This window comes from Nerophis ophidion, linkage group LG19 (genome assembly GCF_033978795.1).
Source record: "Nerophis ophidion isolate RoL-2023_Sa linkage group LG19, RoL_Noph_v1.0, whole genome shotgun sequence".
Classification (NCBI taxonomy): Eukaryota; Metazoa; Chordata; class Actinopteri; order Syngnathiformes; family Syngnathidae; genus Nerophis; species Nerophis ophidion.
In genome coordinates this window covers 18,175,982-18,192,505 of record NC_084629.1, presented here as the reverse complement: position 1 = coordinate 18,192,505, position 16,524 = coordinate 18,175,982, and the positions used below count along the sequence as shown (strand labels likewise).

General features: G+C 38.2%; 1 protein-coding gene across 2 annotated transcripts in view; it reads left to right on the top strand.

Moving 5' to 3' along the window:
• The first annotated feature begins 10,427 nt into the window (after nt 1–10,427).
• The window catches only part of LOC133538087 (SH3 domain-binding protein 4), a 47,087-nt gene continuing 40,990 nt past the window's right edge, over nt 10,428–16,524 (top strand). For both annotated transcript variants that reach the window (XM_061879377.1, XM_061879378.1), the window contains exon 1: nt 10,428–10,614. The gene's annotated coding sequence lies outside the window, so the exon portion shown is untranslated. The remainder of the gene's footprint in view (nt 10,615–16,524) is intronic.

Sequence of the window (16,524 nt, the reverse complement as noted above, 5' to 3'; positions counted from 1 at the left end):
TTTCATTCATACTATTAAATGATTATGAATTAAATAAACGTAATATATGTATGTATATAAACTGTGCATATATATATATATACCTATATATATATGTGCATGTATATATATATATTTATAAGAATATATGCGTATATATGTATAAACCTGTATGTGTATATATGTATATATGTGTATTTCCGTGTATATATATATATATATATATACATATGTACATGTATATACATACATGTGTATGTTTTTACAATATATATACATGTATACTGTATGTGTATATTAATACATGTATATGTGTATATATGTATAAGTGTATACATGTATTTGTGTGTATGTATATATACATGTATTTTTGTATATATATACATGTATATATGTATATGTTTGTATATATGTATTTGTATGTATAGATATACATGTCTATGTATATATACACATGAATATGTGTATATAAGTATATATACATATATATAAATGATAAATGGGTTGTACTTGTATAGCGCTTTTCTACCTTCAAGGTACTCAAAGCGCTTTGACACTACTTCCACATTTACCCATTCACACACACATTCACACACTGATGGAGGGAGCTGCCATGCAAGGCGCCAACCAGCACCCATCAGGAGCAAGGGTGAAGTGTCTTGCTCAGGACACAACGGACGTGACGAGGTTGGTTCTAGGTGGGATTTGAACCAGTGACCCTCGGGTTGCGCACGGCCACTCTATATGATACATATATGTATATATATATATATATACACACACATATTTTATATATATATATATATATATATATATATATATATATATATACATATGTACATGTATATACATACATGTGTATGTTTTTACAATATATGTACATGTATACTGTATGTGTATATTAATACATGTATATGTGTATATATGTATAAGTGTATACATGTATTTGTATGTATATATATGTGTATGTATATATACATGTATTTTTGTATATATATACATGTATATATGTATATGTTTGTATATATGTATTTGTATGTATGGATATACATGTCTATGTATATATACACATGTATATGTGTATATATGTATATGTATATATATATACACACACATATTTTATATATATATATATATGTATGTATATATATATATATATATATATATATATATATATATATATATATATACCATCAGCATGACCCAGGAAAACCCATCAATCCATCCATTTTCTACCGCTTATTCCCTTTGAGGTCGGGGGGGCTCTGGTCTCAGCTACAATCGGGCGGAAGGCGGGGTACACCATGGACAAGTCGCCATCTCATCGCAGGGCAAACACGGATAGGCAAGACAACATTCACAAACTAGGGCCAATTTAGTGTTGCCAATCAACCTATCCCCAGGTGCATGTTTTTGGAGGTGGGAGGAAGCCGGAGTACCCGGAGGGAACCCACGCATTCACAGGGAGGACATGCAAACTCCACACAGAAAGATCCCGAGCCGTTATGTCCAAAATGCAGCTGCAAACATGATTTAAAAAATGAGAAAATAAAAAAAAAGGCGCAATATTAAGATAAATTCTTCAAAATATTAATAATAAAATGGTAGTCTTGTTTTTCCATTGTAATGTAAAAATAATTATTTTTAATTGATGATTGATGAATTCAACTTTATTTATATTATATATACTGTTCATATATGACATAGTTTATACGACATACATTTTTATATAATATTTTATATATGTATATTATCACATCATTGAATATATTTATACATACATGAAATATAAAATGTATATGTTTTTATACTGTACTAATTAGAAGTTTTCTTAACTGCCAATGTGACCCGGGAAGAAAGGGAGGGTCCAAAGTGCAGCAGCAAACATTGTAGAAATTAAGTTAAAATAAGGTTGAACAGGGCAAAAAATGAAGTTGTCCTTAATTCGATACATTATAGTTTTTTACAATATACATTTAATAAATTAATTTGAATGTATTAATAATTAGATAATACTTTGCACTTTATATAATCTATAATGACATATTATTTATATTATACATATTGCATATTTTATGATTACATATATTTCCATCCATCCTACCATTTTCTACCGCTTATCCCCTTTGGGATTGCGGGGGGTGCTGGTGCCTATCTCAACTACATTCGGGCGGAAGGCGGTGTACACCCTGGACAAGTCACAACCTCATCGCAGTACATGTATTTGTAAATACATAAAATATAATTGAATATTTATTTATTTTTCATACTTAAATATCTTATTGTATTGTACAAATTACAGGTTTTAACTAGCAATACGACCCAGAAAGACAGGGAGGTACAGCAGCAAACATTAAATAAATACAATTTGAATGCATTTCTTTGCAAACGAGGTTATATGGACGTCATAGGCACAACATGAAAAAAAAATGTGATTTCTTACAAATAACTTTATATGTATATGTATATATATATATATATATATATATATATATATATATATATATATATATATATATATATATATATATATATATATATACACACACAGTGGGGCAAAAAAATTATTTAGTCAGCCACCGATTGTGCAAGTTCTCCCACTTAAAATGTTGACTGAATGACTGAGGTCTGTGATTTTCATCATAGGTACACTTCAACTGTGAGAGACAGAATTTGAAAAAAAAATCCAGGAATTCACATTGTAGGAATTTTAAAGAATTTATTTGTAAATTATGGTGGAAAATAAGTATTTGGTCAACCATTCAAAGCTCTCACTGATGGAAGGAGGTTTTGGCTCAAAATTTCACGATACATGGCCCCATTCATTCTTTCCTTAACACGGATCAATCGTCCTGTCCCCTCAGCAGAAAAAGAGCCCCAAAGCATGATGTTTCCACCCCCATGCTTCACAGTAGGTGTGGTGTTCTTGGGATGCAACTCAGTATTCTTCTTCCTCCATAAATGACGAGGTGAGTTTATACCAAAAAGTTATATTTTGGTTTCATCTGACCACATGACATTCTCTCAATCCATGTATCCATTTTGGTATAAACTCAACTCGTCGTGTTTGGAGGAAGAAGAATACTGAGTTGCATCCCACGAACACCACACCTACTGTGAAGCATGGGGGTGGAAACATTATGCTTTGGGGCTGTTTTCTGCTAAGGGGACAGGACAATTGATCTGTGTTAAGGAAAGAATGAATGGGGCCATGTATCGTGAGATTTTGAGGCAAAACCTCCTCTCATCAGTGAGAGCTTTGAATGGTTGACCAAATACTTATTTTCCACCATAATTTACAAATACATTCTTTAAAATTCCTACAATGTGAATTCCTGGATTTTTTTTTCACATTCTGTCTCTCACAGTTGAAGTGTACCTATGATGAAAATTACAGACATCTGTCATCATTTTAAGTGGGAGAACTTGCACAATCAGTGGCTGACTAAATACTTTTTTGCCCCACTGTGTATATATATATATATATATATATATATATATATATATATATATATATATATATATATATATATATATATATATACATTAGGGGTGGGCAAATTAATGTGTTAATTACGAGTTAATTCATCAATCTATTAACGCCGACAATTATTTTATCACACATTTGCGTATGTTGTTTACATGCTTTTATTTTGTTAACGCCTTTTCTTAACAAGATGGTGTCGCCCGGACGGGCTTCGGCGTCGAGGAGCTCTTGGTAAAGATGGAACATTTGGCAAAAATACCGTACAATTCTGCAAATTTCATGGCTGGCTTACAGTGTGGTCACTCCGGGATCACTTACGACCGCCAGACAATTCTGAATGTGGATAGATCGGGCCGTTTTGGACTGAATGACACGTGCTTGCTAGACCGGCTAGCTAGCATGGGAATACTTTGCCGGCTACATCCAGCGGCCTGTGAAGCAGCGGAGTATATGTGTTGTCCGTCTATTTATCAATAATGCAGACGAGGAGTGTTGGCTGAGTTCTTAACGTTTGCTTTCAGAGCGTGCATATCACAACATACAAGATGCCGTCATGGCGACACAACCTATACCGGGCTACCGCGCATGCTCGTCACTCCTGTTGCATGCTGGGTAGGGTAGTTCTTTTTTCCCTGGCTCATAACATCACAATATAGTACCATGTATATGCGTTCAGTTTATCAAAGCACCAAGCAAACAATCGGAAAATTCCCATCATATCAATTCCTAGATATGGTCATAATTATTTTAAGTGCACTACGCAGAATAAACACAACATTATTAATATTGCTACTACGGATAATTTGATCAAAAATTCCCTAAAACAGCCCACTGCCTTTAATATAGGTTTTTTAAACTCAAAATAAAGACTGACAGAATGGAGCAAAGGCCTCTTCTGGTGTTTTCTGAAGTGCAGGAAGAACTTAAGACACACAAAAGTTCATATGTTGTATTATACCATTACACAATGTTTTTTTACATTTCAATCTGCTATTCATAATATTCATAAAATAACGTTCATTATTGCAGTCTAATTTTTTTTATTTAATGTTTTTTTTTGTTAAATGCAATCATTTCATTCATACTATTAAATGTGTATATATATATATATACCTATATATATATGTGCATATATATATATATATTTATAAGAATATATGCGTATATATGTATAAACCTGTATGTGTATATATGTATATATGTGTATTTCTGTGTATATATATATATATATATATATACATATGTACATGTATATACATACATGTGTATGTTTTTACAATATATATACATGTATACTGTATGTGTATATTAATACATGTATATGTGTATATATGTATAAGTGTATACATGTATTTGTGTGTATGTATATATACATGTATTTTTGTATGTATATAGATATGGTCATAATTATTTTAAGTGCACTACGCAGAATAAACACAACATTATTAATATTGCTACTACGGATAATTTGATCAAAAATTCCCTAAAACAGCCCACTACCTATAATATAGGTTTTTTAAACATAAGATCCCTGATAAAAAAAATGTTTCTGCTGTTACCTCAGAAATTCAATCAATCAATCAATGTTTATTTATATAGCCCCAAATCACAAATGTCTCAAAGGACTGCACAAATCATTACGACTACAACATCCTCGGAAGAACCCACAAAAGGGCAAGGAAAACTCACACCCAGTGGGCAGGGAGAATTTGCATCCAGTGGGACGCCAGTGACAATGCTGACTATGAGAAACCTTGGAGAGGACCTCAGATGTGGGCAACCCCCCCCCTCTAGGGGACCGAAAGCAATGGATGTCGAGCGGGTCTAACATGATACTGTGAAAGTTCAATCCATAGTGGCTCCAAGACAGCAGCGAGAGTCCCGTCCACAGGAAACCATCTCAAGCGGATCAGCAGCGTAGAGATGTCCCCAACCGATACAGGCGAGCGGTCCATCCTGGGTCCCGACGAGCGGTCCATCCTGGGTCTCGACTCTGGACAGCCAGTACTTCATCCATGGTCATCGGACCGGACCCCCTCCACAAGGGAGGGGGGGACATAGGAGAAAGAAAAGAAGCGGCAGATCAACTGGTCTAAAAAGGAGGTCTACTTAAAGGCTAGAGTATACAGATGAGTTTTAAGGTGAGACTTAAATGCTTCTACTGAGGTAGCATCTCGAACTGTTACCGGGAGGGCATTCCAGAGTACTGGAGCCCGAACGGAAAACGCTCTATAGCCCGCAGACATTTTTTGAGCTCTAGGAATCACTAATAAGCCGGAGTCTTTTGAACGCAGATTTCTTGCCGGGACATACGGTACAATACAATCGGCAAGATAGGCTGGAGCTAGACCGTGTAGTATTTTATACGTAAGTAGTAAAACCTTAAAGTCACATCTTAAGTGCACAGGAAGCCAGTGCAGGTGAGCCAGTACAGGCGTAATATGATCAAACTTTCTTGTTCTTGTCAAAAGTCTAGCAGCCGCATTTTGTACCAACTGTAATCTTTTAATGCTAGACATGGGGAGACCCGGAAATAATACGTTACAGTAATCGAGACGAGACGTAACAAACGCATGGATAATGATCTCGGCGTCTTTAGTGGACAAAATGGAGCGAATTTTAGCGATATTACGGAGATGAAAGAAGGCCGTTTTAGTAACGCTTTTAATGTGTGCCTCAAAGGAGAGAGTTGGGTCGAAGATAATACCCAGATTTTTACAGAGTCACCTTGTTTTATTATTTGGTTGTCAAATGTTAAAGTTGTATTATTAAATAGAGGTCGGTGTCTAGCAGGACCGATAATCAGCATTTCCGTTTTTTTGGCATTAAGTTGCAAAAAGTTAGCGGACATCCATTGTTTAATTTCATTAAGACACGCTTCCAACTGACTACAGTCCGGCGTGTTGGTCAGCTTTAGGGGCATGTAGAGTTGGGTGTCATCAGCATAACAGTGAAAGCTAATACCGTATTTGCGTATGACGTCACCCAGCGGCAGCATGTAGATGCTGAAGAGTACAAGGCCAAGGACCGAACCCTGGGGAACTCCACACGTTACCTTAACATAGTCCGAGGTCACACTGTTATAGGAGACGCACTGCATCCTATCAGTAAGATAAGAGTTAAACCATGACAGGGCTGAGTCTGACATACCAATTCGTATTTTGATACGCTCTATTAAAATATTATGATCGACGGTATCGAAAGCAGCGCTAAGATCGAGGAGCAGCAACATAGATGACGCATCAGAGTCCATCGTTAGCAATAGATCATTAGTCAATTTTGCGAGGGCTGTCTCAGTCGAGTGATTTGCCCTGAAACCGGATTGAAAGGTTTCACATGGATTGTTAAACGCTAAGTGCTCATTTAGCTGCTCTGCAACAATTTTTTTCGAGGATTTTCGAAATAAAGGGAAGGTGAGACACCGGTCGGTAGTTTACCATGAGGTCAGGATCGAGGTTAGGTCTTTTAAGGAGAGGATGAATAACCGCTTTTTTGAATGCAACGGGAACAGTGCCCGAGGAAAGTGATAAGTTTATAATATTTAGCACTGATGGACCTAATAATACAAAAAGCTCCTTGATAAGTTTCCCAGGAAGTGGGTCAAGTAAACATGTTGTTTGTTTTATTCCATTTACACGTTGTAACAATCCTTCTAATGTTATTTCATCAAAACGAGAGAAACTATTTTGGATATTTGCAGTATCCGCCGTATATACAATCGTATCTGTGTTACTATAACCCAGTTGTAGCTGGGACGCATTGTCTTTAATCTCCTTTCTAATAAGTTAAATTTTCTTATTAAAGAACTTCATAAAGTCATCTGCCGAATGGGTGGAGCTACTGGAAGGAGTCCCTTGTTGGGTTAGCGATACTACTGTACTAAACAAAAATTTTGGATCGTTTTTATTAATGCGGATGAGATTTGAGTAATAATTAGTTTTAGCTAAGGTAAGCATGCGTTTATAAGTTATTAAACTATCACTCCATGCTTGATGGTGCACCTCAAGTTTAGTCGTGCGCCATTTGCGTTCCAGCTTTCTACATAATAATTTCTGAGCTCTAGTTTCTTCAGTAAACCATGGCGTACGCCTTTTTGGAGCCTTTTTTAACTTCAGCGGTGCCATACTATCAATGGTTTCGCGCAGGGCGTTGTTAAAGTTGTTAGTGAGGTTATCAATAGAGCCCACATACTTTGGGAAAGGTGCCATTACCGAGGGCAGTAGGTCCGCAAGAGTCGTCGTTGTGGCAGCATTAATGTTGCGGCTGCTATAGCAGTTATTATTATTATTAGCTTGCCGAACATGAGTCTGAACTTCGAATTTTATAAGGTAATGATCGGACATTACTTTAGTATACGGGAGTATCATAACTTTGGAAACGGTGATACCTCTGACAAGCACTAGGTCTATTTTATTACCGCTGCGATGCGTCGGTTCATTTATTATTTGTGTAAGACCACAGCTATCAATTATAGTCTGGAGCGCCACGCACGGTGGGTCCAATGGGGTATTCATATGGATATTAAAGTCCCCCATTATAATTATATTATCGGCGTGCGTCACTAGATCAGCAACAAACTCTGAGAATTCACTAATAAAGTCCGAATAGGGCCCTGGGGGGCGGTAGATAACCGCCAGGCACAGAGGCAGAGGTGTGGCAGACTTCATAGAAAGCACCTCAAACGATTTATATTTATTATTTAAGTTAGGACTAAAGTTAAAGTTTTCGTTGTATATTAGTGCGACACCACCTCCCCTTTTGAGGTGACGGGCAATATGCGCATTCGTATAGTTAGGAGGGGATGCCTCATTTATCGCAAAAAAAGTCGTCTGGTTTAAGCCAGGTGTCGCTAAGACCGATGACGTTAAGGTTGTTGTCTCTAATGACCTCATTGACTAATAACGTTTTGGGAGACAAAGATCTGATGTCTAGAAAGCCCATAATATAGGTAGTGGGCTGTTTTAAGGAGTTGTTGATAAAATTATCCGTAGTAGCAATATTAATAATGTTGCGTTTATTATGCGCAGTGTACTTAAAATAATTACGACCATATCTAGGAATTGATATGACGGGAATTTTCAGATTGTCTACTTGGCGCTGCGATAAACTGAACGCATCATAATTTGCCACCTCAGTAGAACGCATGTCTAACTCTGACGTAGTCATAGACACAGTAGAAAAAACATTTTGTGAGTTGTGTATTATTCTACGAAAATTGCTATGTGTACAGGGATCATCCAGCCTGGCGCTGGCTAGTTCTAACTTAACTGACTCCATACCCAGGCTAGCAGGCTCTGTAATTGCCTGTGACCGGGCTTGCTCTAGTGCAGTTAGTCAAATGTGGCTCAATGCGAAGTCTATGTTCCGAGACAAGAGGATAGCGCCTTCCTGGTTAGGGTGAAGGCCGTCTCTCCTCAGCAAGCCTGGTTTGCCCCAGAAAGAGGGCCAATTATCAATAAACGTAAATCCCTGTTGTCTGCAGAAGCTATCCAGCCACTTGTTAAGAGAGACTAATCTGCTATATCTCTCATCATTGCCTCTCCCAGGCAGGGGGCCAGAGACAATTACTCGATGCCTGGACATCTTTCTGGCGAGATTACAAGCCCTGGCTATGTTTCTCTTTGTAATCTCTGATTGTCTCATCCTAACGTCATTGGAGCCAACGTGTATTACTATATTCGCATAACTAGTGGTGCGGTTAGCCTGCCGTACGTGTTTACTAGACCTGTTGCGAGCTAGCTCCCTAAGATTAGCTTCAATGTCAGGTGCTCTGCCCCCGGGAATACACTTAATTGTGGCTGGTTTGCTAAGCTTTATGTTTCGGGTGATGGAGTCCCCTATGACTAAAGTGTGGTGCCCGGTAGACTGGGGTGTAGGACTAGCTAAAGGGCTAAATCTATTATGCGTCTCAACCGGTACACCGTAGCTTGTAGGCCGGTTAGGGCTGCTACAAGCTGGGCTAGTTAGCTCGCTACAGCTAACGCTAGCAGATGTGTCCGCAACATCTAAAGTTACGAAATTACACTGCTCTAACTGGCGGACACGGCTCTCTAGCAAAGCCAACCTATCCATGAGTAAAGTGCACGAAGCGCAGGAAGCCATACTCACAGAAACTTTCCGTCGCCGAGTGGGGTGCCAGCTGTCTTCGGGAAGTGGTCGTCACGGTGGCGGGGGAGAAGCTTCCTTGCCTGTTTGGATGTTATGATTGTGGCTCAGAGATTTGTATGTAGATTATATTTATTTTCCATAACAAACAGGACAACTTAAATACCCCGGCAGTGGCAATAAGCTTAAATGTTTGTATTTACATTTTTTGAGTTGATTTTCATAAAATATGCTATTTAACTGCTACTGTTTAACAAGGACTGATTTAAATTGTGTTTGCACAACAAATGTTTTGACGCTTTTGTTCATGTGGGAGAATATTCCAATAAAGGTGCACTACACACTACTTTTGAATTTATTATTGGGCTTTGCGTATACAATGCAGTTAATCGCGATTAATTGGAGAAATAGTGCGATTAACTTCAATTAAAATTTTTAATCGTTGCCCAGCCCTAATATATATATATATATATATATATATATATATATATGTATATATATATATATGTATATATATATATATATATATATATACAGCCCTAATATATATATATATATATATATATATATATATGTTTTTTATTTGCTATGTGTATATTTTTTTTTATTGGAAGTGCTATGGTGCTATGATCTCTTGACAGTGTATTGACAAAACACAAGGTAAGATTTTCATCTTTTAAATAAACTGAGTGTTGTTTATTATCATCATATTGTCCATGTTTTCCTTGCACACAGCATAACATGATATGTGTGTGTGTGTGTGTGTGTGTGTGTGTGTGTGTGTGTGTGTGTGTGTGTGTGTGTGTGTGTGTGTGTGCGGATGACGTCCTCCCGGGGCGGGCTGTACCCGCCGGAGCTCCTCCCCGCCTCGGTGACATCAGCCGGGCTGGCCGCGGGCCTGGCGGGGCTCAGGCGGGGCTCGGGCGGCCACTCAGCCTCCAGCAGGCTTCGGCGGGCAGGCGGGATTCTCACGACGACGGCTGCTCGGCTTCAGGGCGCCCGGCTGGCGGTGAGACACGGTAGCCGTGCGGCGGTTGGCGGAGGTGAGCTGCCATCTTTCCTTATTATTGTCAACGTCGTCACGGCGCGCACGGAGTGTGGGGAAAGGCGCCAAAGTGCGGAGGGTTGAGGGAAAAGTTTGCGTCCGACATTCTTGAAACGTGGACGTGGACTTTGTGTCCAAGTTGTTTTTTTCGGTATTTGGTGTGAGTTGTGGCTGCTTTGTCGAGTCTTGGATGGCGCAGCTCATCATCATCTTGGAAGTGTCCTCAGCGGGCGTTCATTGCGTGTGGTTGCCATGGCGACACGACCTAACGATGGCGGACGGGCTTGAGGAGACTTGATGGGCTGCACGGCTGGAGTCCGTCTGGACGTTTAGATCCTCGGCTGGAGCTGTACTTACACCCCAGGCCGCTAGGGGGCGACACTAGCCCCAGGAAGATGTTGCGTTAAATCAGGGGTCGGCAACCCAAAATGTTGAAAGATGTCACACCAAATTTCTTCCCCCCTACAAAAACCTTCCCCCCATTTACTTCCGGGATCATGATTAATACAGACGTTTTGTTAACGATATATTATAAAAAATAAAATTAAAAAAACAATTTACAAAAACAAGCTATGGGATGACGCATTCACTTCCGGGGTCACGTTTCCTCATGTTTCCTCTTACGTCATCCCATAGCTTGTGTTTGAAAATTGTCTTTTTAATTTTTTTTATTATTTTTTTTTTAATATACCGTTAACAAAACATCTGTATTATTCATGACCCCGGAAGTAAATGGGGCCTGGGGGGTTTTGTAGGGGGAAGAAATTTGGCGTGACAGAGCCTTATTGGACCAAAAATACAAAAACTAATCTCGTCTGTAGCTGTCACGTCAAATTTCTTCCTCCCTACAAACCCCCCCCATTTACTTCCGGGGTCATGATTAATACAGATGTTTTGTTAACGCTATATTATAAAAATACAGACGTTTTGTTAACGCCATATTATAAAAAATTAAATAACAATTAAAAAAAGTATTTACAAACACAAGCTATGGGATGACGTAAAAGGAAACGTGACCCCGGAAGTAAATGCGCCAAATTGTTTTTTTTAATTTTTTTTATTTTCTATAATATAGCGTTAACAAAACGTCTGTATTTTTATAATATAGCGTTATATTTTTATAACATAGCGTTAACAAAACGTCTGTATTAATCATGACTCCGGAAGTAAATGGGTGGGGGGGTTTGTAGGGGGGAAGAAATTTGGCATGACAGAGCCGCAAAAAATTAAAAGCCATATTAAATACAGATAGTGTGTCATGACATATAAATTGAATTTTGAGGACTTAAAGGAAACTAAATGCGCTCAAATATAGCTACAAATGAGGCATAGTGATGCAGTATGTACATATAACTAGCCTAAATAGCATGTTAGCATCAATTAGCTTACAGTCATGCAGTGACCAAATATGTCTGATTAGCACACTCCACATAAGTCAATAACATCAACAAAACTCACCTTTGTGCATTCATGCACAACGTTATAAATTTGGTGGACAAAATCAGACAGAAAAAGAAGTGGCATAAATCACGTCTGAGAAAGTCGGAGAAAGTTACACATGTAAACAAACTAGGATGAGTTCAAGGACCGCCAAAATTAGTAGGACAGAACGGCGCTAGCCAAATACTCGAATCAGTGAAGCATGTTTAATATAAACAGTGTGCTTTATAGCAATTAGGGAGGTTTGTGTCATGTTTGTCCTCCTACAGAAACCAAATTAAAACAAAAAATATATTTTTTCCCCTCATTTCCATTTTTCATATATTTTTGGAAATGCTCCAGAGAGCCATTAGGGCGGCTCCAGAGCCGCGGGTTGCCGACCCTTGCGTTAAATGAAACACCATCCATCCATTTCCTACCGTTTTTCCCTTTTGGGGTCGAGGGGGGTGCTGGAGCCTATCTCAGCTGCTTTGGGCGGAAGTTGAGGTACGCCCTGGACAAGTCGCCACCTCATCACTGGGCTAACCGATAGACAGACAACATTCACACTCACATTCACACACTAGGGCCAATTTAGTTTTGCCAATCAACTTATCAACACGCTCTGCGTAATACAACCCAGGAACGATATCAAACCGCAAGATTTTTGCAGTCGGTTACTAAAAAGTGCTCTTGTAAAATAGAACATTTTTGACTAAAGTTTTTAGGAGTATGTTCTTAAAAAACAGCTAAGTAGTTCTGTTGTTTACATGATCTTTGCTTGAGTTTTTGCAGAAGGTCTTTAAAAATATCAGAATGATTTTGTCATAAATATAGGCTCTTTGATTCAAGTTTTTAGCAATAAAGTCCTGAAAAACAGGAGGCTGCCCCTGTTATATAGGATTTTTGACTAGTGTTTTGGATGTAGTTTTGTCAAAACGACGGGGCAATTCTGTCTTACATAGGATCTTTGACAATTTTTTTTTTCAATAGAGTCTTAATAGTAGTAGACTGCTCCTGCCATTTAGAGGATCTTTGACTAAAGTTTTTGTGAGTAATTTCTAAAAAACAGCAAAGTGGTTCTATCATACCGAGGATATGTAAATAATTCAATGTTCATACTATGATGATTAACTTGTGTGATGACTGTATTATGTTGATAGTATATATTTGTACCATGAATTGATTAACGTGGACCCCGACTTAAACAAGTTGAAAAACTTAGTCGGGTGTTACCATTTAGTGGTCAATTGTACGGAATATGTACTGTACTGTGCAATCTACTAATAAAAGTATCAATCAATCAATCAATCAATCAATCTTTGTTTTAATTTTTGCAGTCAGTCCATGAAAGTATCAGAATGCTTTTGGCATATATAGACTAAAGTTTTTGACAGTAGGTCCTTAAAGCTGCTGACTGCTTTTGTTATATAGAGGATCTTTGATGAGAGTTTTTGCTGTGGTTTCGTAACAACAGCAGACTGCTTCTATCTTATAGAGGATCGTTGACTGAAGTTTTTGCAGCACTCTCTTAAAAAATATTACAATATTACTGCTCCTGTCATACAGAGGATCTCTGGCTAGTGTTTTTGCAGTAGTTTTTCAGAAACAGAAGACTGATCCTCTTGTATAGAGGATTTTTGACCAGTGTTTTGGGAGTGTTAAAAGCAGCAACGTGGTTCTATCATGCAGAGGTTCTCTGTTTTTGTTTTTGTAGTATGTTCATAAAAATATCAGAATGCTTTCGTCATATAGAGGATCTTTGACTAACGTTTTTGTCATCCTTAAAAACAGCACACTGCTCCTGTCATACATAGGATATTTGACTAGTGGTTTTGCTGTCATTTCTAATAAACAGGAGGCTGCTCCTGTCGCATATAGAATCTTGGACTAAGGGTTTTGCAGTAGTTTCTTAAAAATCGCAGACTCTTCTTGTCATAAAGAGGATCTTGGACTAATGTTTTTGTTGTGGTTTGTAAAAACAACAGACTGCTCATTTTACACATATGATATTTGAGTAGTGTTTTTGTAGTAGTTTATCAACACAGCAGACAGGATCTTTGACTTGGTTTCTGAAAAACCATTAAAACCGACGGCTCCTGTCATTCATAGAATCTAAAACTAGTGTTTTTGCAGTATTTTCGAAAAAAAACAGCCCACTGCTCCTTTTATAGTTATGATCTTGGACTAATGTTTTTGCAGTAGTTTCTTTAAAACAGCAGAGTGGTCCTGCCATATATAGGATCTTTGACAAATATTTTTGCAGTAGTAAAACAACAGGCGGCTTCTTTCATATGTATGATCTTTGACTAGTGTTTTTGTAGTAGTTCATTTCAAAACTTGCAGACTGCTCCTGTTATATAGAGGATCTCTGACTTGTGGTTTCTAAAAAAACATTACAAAAACGACTGCTCCTGTCATTCATAGAATCTAAAACTAGTGTTTTTGCATTAGTTTCTTAAAAACAATCCATTGCCCCTTTTATAGTTATGATTTTGGACTAGTGTTGTTGCAGTAGTTTCCTTAAAACAGCAAAGTGGTCAAGTCATTTATAGGATCTTTGACAAATGTTTTTGCAGTAACAGGCGGCTCCTTTCATAATTATGATCTTTGATTAGTGTTTTTGCATTAGTTTCTTAAAAACAGTCCACTGCTCCTTTTATATGTATTATCTTGGACTAGTGTTTTTGCAGTAGTAAAACAACAGGCTTTCATATGTATGACCTTTGACCAGTGTTTTTGTAGTAGTTTATTAAAAACAGCAGACTGCTCCTGTTATATAGAGGATCTTTGACTAGTGGTTTCTGAAAAAACATTATAAACGACTGCTCCTGTCATTCATAGAATCTAAAACTAGTGTTTTTGCATTAGTTTCTTGAAAAGAGCCCACTGCTTCTTTTATAGTTATGATCTCGAACTAATGTTTTTGCAATAGTTTTTTTTTAAAACAGCAAAGTGGTCCTGTCATTAATAGGATCTTTGACAAATGTTTTTGCGGTAGTAAAACAACAGGCGGCTCCTTTCATATTATGATCTTTGACTAGTGTTTTTGCATTAGTTTCTTAAAAACAGCCCACGGCTTCTTTTATATTTATTATCTTGGACTCGGGTATTTTGCAGTAGCTTCCTTAAAACAGCAGAGTGGTCCTGTCCAATATAGGATCTTTCACAAATGTTTTGCAGTAATAAAACATCAGGCGGCTCCTTTCATATGTATGATCTTGGAATGATGTTTTTGCATTAGTTTCTAAAAAAAAAAAAACAGGTCAGTTCTGTCATAGGATCTTTAACTAATGTTTTTGCAGACATTTCTTAAAAAACAACAGTTTGCCACTGTCATAGAGGATATTTGACTAGTGCTTTGCAGTAATATCTTAAACACAGCAGGGCAGTTCAGTCACATATATGATATTTGATGTTTTGAGGAATCTGTATAGTTTTATTGGTACAGGTGTGTAGGTTTTAGTAGAACTAATGTTAGACCAACTCATCCCAAGGTCTGAATGGTGGACTTGTCAGATCCGTGGAATGCAGTGTGATTGGCAGGTTTCCAATAGAAGTGGGAGTCCTTAAACCAAGACTATGGTGGAAAGTAATCACCTTGATTGACAGACGGGCAGTCAAAGAGTGTTGCCATGGTAGCGCAGCATCTTGCAGAGAGACCAGTAGCGCAACAAAGAAGTGTTTCCCTTCCACCAAGGAGTTTGTGTCAGCGAGCACGCAAACAAACTGCTGGCCGTCGACAACAAGAACCACTTGACTGCGCCGTACGAGAAAATGGACGTCAGCTGACATCATCCCGGGACGGTTGTGTGGGGAAAGTTGTGCTGCTTTTGAATGGAGCTCATTGTTTGAATGAACACATGTGATCTTAGATAAGCCTGACCCCTCCTCCAGGGGGGTTAGCATACACCTCCTGGTCACGTCGCAGGCTGGTATTGTTTGGTTCTGATGTCGGCTTGTTTGTTTGTTCACCTGCGAGTCGAACTGTGAGTCATGTGACCCACTTGTGGTGTGGTCTATTTAATTCTGTGTTTTCAGGTGCACACGCTGTTGTCAGCAGCATCATTTTTCTCACATAAGGGGACGTATACGCCGTGAGAACAGAGTTCCAGATATGCAGGGCACCTCCACAAGCTCGCGGTGTGTCTTGGAGGCGTGCAGCAAAGCCTCTGATTAGCAATATTTGGAACTTTTAAGAGAAACTTTCACATAAAGTACTCCTGTGTTTCCACCTAAAACTACCCAGGCAGATTTAGTTCCTCAGGAACTATGTTCAGTTCCTAGTAATGAGGTGGGATTTATGGGGGTTCCTAGGAACCTTAAAGAAGGGGGGTGTGCTGTCGAACGCTGATTGGTTGAAGACGTGTTGGGGTGGTTCCGAAAATTCTGTATACCAATTTTCAGTCGCCATTAGAGTATGCGAGGACAACTTGTTTATGTCTTATTTCTTGTGTACTTCTATAACAAAATACTTGACAACGGAGGG